Consider the following 7,593-nt stretch of genomic DNA (forward strand, 5'->3'; position numbering starts at 1 on the left):
TTACAGATTATGATATGCCAACATAATGAGAAAGTACTTTACTAATAGTGTTTTGAATTAGCACAAATGTGATTCACAAGAGGAAAAAGGCTCCTGCTCCTGATTGCACTTACTTGTTACTTAAAAGCAACCTCAAAATAATCTTAAAAAAAATGTCTACATATACTTATCATCATTTAAGAATCTGGCTCCTTGGTGGTAAACACGTTATCAGCCTGATGCAACAGGTTTGGTGTGAGCTGTGCTTTGTCCACAGTCAGTCCACTAAATGTTTTTCTCTCTGAATTAAATGAACTTGTGGAGTGATGTGGGCCAGATTACTTTGTATTTGATCTCAAAAACAAAGCATCTCTTTCGGCATGACCCTCCCACACTCTTTTTTTTTGTCATACGGGCGTATGTGTGCAGACCAGCTGACTAACAGCCTGCGGGCCGCACTGCGTGGATGAAATATTCAACGGCGCTAGGTGGAGAACAAAGAATGGAAAATTACGGAGAGCACTTCTTCGTCCCAGTCAGGGTGGGGAGATAAGAGACAAGCGGCTGCCGAGAACAATCAGGTTTGTGACACAGTGGCACAAAGGGGAAGCGTTTTCTCTCCAAGAGTTTCTTCCTACATCCTCTCCCAGTTTACACCCATTTACACACATTCACAGTGGACACATACGCAGTACCTAAGTGCTCTGGAACACTTCACACACTGCGTCACACACCTTTGGTCCTACGCCTGCTGTGCGCACACACACGGTGGGCTCAGCTTCCTCCTCTGAGCGGCGGGTCGTTGTGCTCAGTTGTGACGAAGGCTCGGTCCAGCAGAACTGAGTCTCCCTAGTGCTCTGTGGCCTGGACTTGGTCTAATTAAAGGCCCCATTGTATCTCTTCCCCTCTATTTCTCTCCCATGTCCGGAAAATGTATATTTACAGTGTCAGGTAATCACAATCAACAGAGGGCAGGCTGTGAAGATCAGAGATCCTGACTGCAGGGGACTCACTCACTAGGTGAACTGTTTGGAATTTCATGCAGTTCTTTCAGACAAACATCTGATTTTTTGATAAATGTTCCTATGAATGTTCTCTCTCCCTCTTTAAATACATCTCTCTCTCTCTCTCTCTCTCTCTCTCTCTCTCTCTCTAAAATGTAGAATATGTAAACGGTCTCTATGAACACATTATCAAATCGTTAATTGTGTTAGATGAACTCTTGGTTAACTACTGCACATACCTGCACATTGTATGAAACGTTGCAGAGGATCGAACGTGCCGACCTACACGTACACGCTCATGTGTGTTCATGTCCTATGCTAACCCTCCTTTGCTAACCTTCATCAATAATGAAACATTTGAGCAGTACGTTCTACTTGTGTCTGGGGCACATCTATGTGAGTCCAAGTTCCGTCAGGAGTCAGAGAGCAGATCCTCAAGTTCCCATTACATCACCTTGCTGGTTGGTCCAGCACCAAAGCAGACAAACTATCTTAGGGAGTTTTTCCTCGCCACTGTCGCCCTTGGCTTGCTCATTAGGGTTCTGGACCCGTAGTATTGTTAACCTTTTAAATCCTGTAAGGCGCTTTGTGACAACATGTGTTGTGAAAAGCGCTATACAAATAAACTTTGATTGATTGATTGATTGATTGACAAAAAAACCCAAAAGACTAACGGACTCTACCCTGGCATATTCTCCCAGCATGTTCATGCAATTTTTAATTCCTTAGCACAGATATCTAGATTTCAAAGCTCTGAAACAGTTCTCCCTCGGGCCATAGGTGGAGAACGACTGGCCTCTTTCACCATGGACCTATGCCTTTCTGGGCCTCCAAACCCCAGCCCGGCCCCGTGAGACCGACCTCCCCGTCTATGGTCCAGACTGCACAGGAGCACAGCACCCAGCCAACAGACCGGTCTGCCGTCTGGCACTTCTGGTAAAGAGAGCCGGGGTAAGGTTGCAGCACTGGCAGGCTTACCGCATGACACCTGCAGGTTATCACCGTCCTGCGCTTTCACGTACAAGGACACTGGAACCGTTAAAGCTGCATGAGGAAGGCAGTGTGAGGAATGCCACGTGGCACATGTCTGACAGCCGTGACAGAGCACACAACCCCAGACTTCGAAACCTTCTCATCTTTCATGTTTTGAGAGATTCGTATTTCTCCCCGAGCACTTATAATTAGGACACTTGTTTCTATGTACTACACAGTTTCCCAGGCAGTGATGTTGACCTCCTGTGCGCCGTACAGGCAGATGCAGAGTGGACCCGTTCCATTGCCCGAGGCAGGGTGCAGTCATCCAGGCCACTGCGCATCCAAACTCACGTGGAGAGCTCCTGGAAATGCTGTTTAAGTCGCTCTGCCAGTTCCGGAGCTGAGCATCTGTTCACATATGCTCTGTTTCTCCACAGCCCTGGAGAAGAAAGCACTGGCTACAAGCACCCTCGGTACCCTCGGAGCTGTTTGGGTCTACTGCGGCTCTGTCACGCTGTCAAGGAGGACTTGGATGTGTGCCGTGCAAGATGGTTTGAGGTGCACGTATGTGTTTTGGCTCCTAAAGCCAGGGAGGAGGTCTAAATCCACCTTCGGAACAACCCCAGAGTCAGAGGAAGAACCTGAGGGGGGGGGGGGGGGGGTGGAGCTGGGGGTTAGAGAGTCATGTATTCTTCATTCTTGAACTCTCTGTCTCTCTCCTTTGCTTTCTCAAAGTCTCTGTTTGCTCACTGCTCTGTTTCCTCTGCTGCAGAAATTTCCGGTGTACATGTTTCCCAGCACGCACTGCTGCATGGCTCTCAGTGAAACCGCTATGACCGCTTTTGCAGCCATCATAAAGGTAATACACACAAACATCTCTGATCAACACACTCAAGTATAGAAAAACATTTTGGACACTGCAGACTGTAAACTAGCTCTGACCTCAGAGAATCAGAAACTAGTTTAACAGTAATTCTATACAAGTGGTTCAATTTCCTCGCACCTTGATCTCAGGCATTTTCAGGGTCAGTCTATTTCAGGAGCAGGCACCAGCTCACTCTTCCGGGGCAGTCAACTTAATACATGAACGCTAACCCATCACATAAGACTCAGACCTGATGACAAGCCATTAACTCATCACACTCAGACCTGAACCCAATCTGTGCTCCTTCCATTAGATCCCAGATACCAGATCCAGTTCTTTCAGGACATCCCTGTGGTACGCAGCAGCTGGCAGCATGGACCCGACCCCGACGACATGTTGCAAAACCGCAGAGCGTCTGCCACGCCAGATCTAATGGCCAAAAAGCATAGCAGGCATTCCTTCCGCTCCTCGGGCCCAGCTCCGGCCTAAACTTTGCTGCCCGTGGAACAGTTGATGAGCTGGATCTGCTTGTTTTTCCCAGACTTAGTCAGGCGCATGCTGCAGCAGCTCAGCCCAAAGTCTGCTCCTGCGTACAGAGCCGGCTGCAGGCTAGTCTGGATCTCTGGAAGCGGTGTTATTCTGCAGCAGACGCACAGAGAGCAGCATGACGTTCTGGACATATTTGACATACCTCCTTGCTAAGGCTTCTTTTTTTTCATGAAGTGTGAGTATAGGGTCACCTGGGGTAAGTACAGCACGCGGAAAGGCCCGATGTTGTTTTGCTTCTGTAAATCGGCTGTTTACCAGGAATTCCACTTATCAGGAAGACAGACGATTGTGTACTGTTGTATGGTCACATGTTCTAAAATATATTGATTCATTTTTTTATAGACACAGCCAACATTATTTCTGGCCTTAGTTTCAATGGAATTTGTCAATGGAAAGAATGAATCTGTTTATTTCAACAGTGAACTTCTGCCATAGAATCTATTTCTTGACAATCTATTTTAGACCATTCTCACAAATAACAGACAAAAATCGGAAGCCATCGCTCAAGAGTGCAAACAGAATCAGTGAAACACATGAAGATAAGGTAAAGAAAACCCACATGCTGCCCTAAAATGAACAAATACAGAGACACACTGAGTGTCCAGAAACATGCCTCAGGCCTGTCCAGGAGGAAATCTAACTGCACATAAAAATGTGAGTGAGTGCTGTCATTGAGGGAGTTCAGCCTTGGGAAACAGAAAGATGGGAAACAGAAGCTTTATTTGTTTGTTTCAGAGCATTTCCAGGTACACTGAGAGGAGTGTGTCATAGAGAAACCAGGAGTCCCACGCCCTGCCCCACTATTGTGGCTCTCATCCGTGTGTGAACCTTTCAGCACTCAGTGCATTGTTCTTCAGTTTCCCCACGTCTTTCTTCTGTGCTGTGCGCTGGGTCTGTGGTGTGTTCTGTGGAAGTGCGCTGGGTCCTGCTCACGCTGCTGTTCCCACGACCTCCTGCACTTCCTGCAGCCTCATGGGCCACACAGGACAGGGCTGACGTTTCCCAGCACAGGATAGCACACTGCTCACGGAGCCTGCACACGCAGATACACACACACACACACACAGATACACACATACACACACACACACACACACACACAGATACACACACACACACACACACGCACACACACACACACACACAGATACACACACACACACACACACACACGCGCACACACACACATACACAGATACACACACACACACACAGATACACACACACACACACACACACACATGCAGATACACACACACACACGCGCACGCGCACACACACACACACACGCAGATACACACACACACACGCTCACACACACACGTACACACACGCGCACACACACACGCATACACACACATGCACACAGGCATACGCACAGATGCCTACACGCGTGTCTGTGCATGCATTTGTGTGGACAGACAAACACACGTACACAAACACAGCCAAATCACAGCAAGCCCACAATGACTGGTCGTTTCTATGTGTATTTTTAATAATTTGGCCGCATAGACGAGTATAAATATAGATCAGATGCTGGGAACTAACAACACTAGCAATCTCAGGACAAGAACAATATAGTAGTTCACATGGAACAATTTCTTTGGCATGGTTGGATGATTTATATTTAAATTGCATGTTGTATTTTACATCTACATTAATCAACATAACTTGTCATAGAAAAATGTCTGACTCTCTGAAAGCAAAAAAAAGCTACAAAAAAATCCATTAAAGCATTTAGAACTTGTACTGAAGGGTAAGGGTGTCCATATAATCAGAGACGCTACACACATACGCGCACGCACACACACACACACACACACACACACACACACACACACACACACACACACACACACACACACACACACACACACACACACAAGCACATGAGCATACCACTGTATCATTAGGGCCCCATCATCCCATGCATTTCAGCTTCTGCTAATATGAGTGCCATCTATGATGCTGGAACAGTGTGTTCTCTGGTAACCTCTCCCTGTCACTGAACCCCTCCAGAATAGACCTGCAGTTTCCCCCACCAAACGTCCTGGCTGGGAGCCTCCAGCGGGGGGCAGTGTTTGCTGGCGGTGGACACACATGATCACGGTCAAAAGCCAAAGCACATTAAAGCCAACCCAGACCCTGAGCCAGAGCAGTGGGTCCCAGCGTTTCTCTGTGGACACTGGCAATGGTGTAGATGTCAGTCCCGTGCAGAGCAGGCTGTGTAAGTGTGTGCTCTTAACAATCACCTGGCTTCACTCGTGCTCGACTTGATGGGAATGATGGTTATGTTGTATAATGAAGCCTAACGCCCAGATTACACCTTTTTCCCAGAAACGGGGGATTACCTGATTTCAGGTCCAATGTCTAACTGTAACCGTGGCAGATCGTGCAGCGGGGGTGGCACGTCTGATTTTAATTCATACACAGGAGCAACTCGTTAAGGATTTCATGTGTCTGTCTGTGAGTCAAGTCAAATGAACTGATAGCCATTCTGACAGCCTTTCATAATAGCCACTGTGTTAAGCTGCAGAGATCCAGATTCCTCCACCAGGCTGAAGACACCAGACTTTCCTCATTATCCTCGTTACACTCATGCATACGGACGCACACAAATGAATATGTTGTCAACTTGAGTAGATTATTGTAATACAATTCTGAGAGCACAGCCTATTTGATGATGAGACTTATATCATCAGAGCAAAGTATTTCAGCCCACACACTTGGTGTCGCTTAGCTAATGGGTTTGATATGAACTTTTCAAGCATCATATGTAATTTCCTTTTTGAATATCTGAAAGTGTTCCTTACTGGCAGTAATAATAGTGTTCTGTCTACATTTCTTGTACATCAACACATCTTCATATAGCATGCTTACAGTCATGCTCATAGCATTCTCTGTGCTGTTATGGAAGAACGTAATCCAGCTTTTTGTAAGCCGACTATTTGAGACATACCAGAAGGAAGAGAGTTTTCTTGACAATGGAACATCACTCTGTTTTTGTTCTCTGTAAAGAATCTTTTGTGTTGATTTGCATATGTGTTTGTTCTGTGTATGGTCCTGCCATGAGAACCCTGGGGATGAGATCTTAGTGGTATTAAACTCTTAACTCACTGTACACACACGGCAACTCTGTTCACTGTCTGATCTCCCACAGTACTCCGCATATGGCAAAGCCCTCCACCCAGTGACAGCAGTGACCTTTTGTGTTTGCTGGCCTCTAAAATGTTTAAGCTTGCAGCAGTGGTAGCAGACGCAGGCTGCATGGTGGCACTACCAGAGAATCAAATGAATCCTTGAACCATGCACAGGTTCAAGGTTGCTTTGATTCTTGCATTACTTATTAAATCCTTTGTTTGCAAAGTAAGTATTCCAACCATGAAACATTTGCTCACACCACCAGTGTGCAGAATATCTAAGCGCTGCTAAACACGTAGTTTCATTTGCTATGTTCTTATAAGCTGAGAATAGCCACATGAGCACAGAGTGTTTCCCCACAGGAACAAAAAACTAACAAACCGCTAATACCCTGTTAAGTCTTCAGCCCTGATTTCCTCTAACAATTTCCCCTATTCCTATAAGCATTTCCTCAAATGTATATATGAGTAATATATGTATATATTTATATATGTGTATGTGTGTGTGTGTGTGTGTGTGTGTGTCTGTGTGTGTGTGTGTATATATATACATATATATATATATGTATATAAAATGTATATATGTGTGTAAAAAATATGGGGGGGGGGGGGGTTGTTAAAAACGACACTCATACTATTCATGGTTTTCAGAAATTGTTAAAGTTTCTGAAATCATCTCTAGATGTAGAAATCTAGGATTATAAATTTGTTCAGCCCTCAGTTTTCCTTAGCCGGTACCAGGAGAACAGATTCACAACACACAAATGTCAGGAAAGATTTGCCAAGTTTAATGATAATATGTAGTTAAACAGAACACAGAACAAAGAAGATGTGTCTTAACACAGTTGGGTAAGAATAATAAAACATATGCATGATTGGTGTTCTCCTTATCAGGAGAGGAGGTACAGTAGACTGGATTTAGGGTGATGGAAAATTATAGGGAGCCAGAGAGAGAGAGAGAGAGAGAGAGAGAGAGAGAGAGAGAGAGAGAGAGAGAGAGAGAGAGAGGAGAGGGAGAGGGAGAGAGAGAGAGAGACATGGGGAGAGGGAGAGACATTCTAATTGAGGAGCAGACACACAG

At 45.6% G+C, this 7,593-nt stretch overlaps 1 long non-coding RNA gene across 2 annotated transcripts; it reads left to right on the forward strand.

Moving 5' to 3' along the window:
* The first annotated feature begins 412 nt into the window (after positions 1-412).
* Positions 413-6,477, forward strand: LOC143515040 (uncharacterized). 2 transcript variants are annotated; one of them, XR_013131012.1, is made up of 5 exons: positions 413-560; positions 1,764-2,522; positions 2,731-2,817; positions 3,137-4,026; positions 4,108-6,477. It is a non-coding gene; the product is annotated as an uncharacterized LOC143515040 (long non-coding RNA). The 2 variants fall into 2 exon arrangements; XR_013131011.1 differs by having other exon boundaries at positions 3,137-6,477.
* The last annotated feature ends 1,116 nt before the right edge of the window (positions 6,478-7,593 follow it).

The sequence above is a fragment of the Brachyhypopomus gauderio genome, chromosome 5, assembly GCF_052324685.1.
Source record: "Brachyhypopomus gauderio isolate BG-103 chromosome 5, BGAUD_0.2, whole genome shotgun sequence".
Lineage (NCBI taxonomy): Eukaryota > Metazoa > Chordata > Actinopteri > Gymnotiformes > Hypopomidae > Brachyhypopomus > Brachyhypopomus gauderio.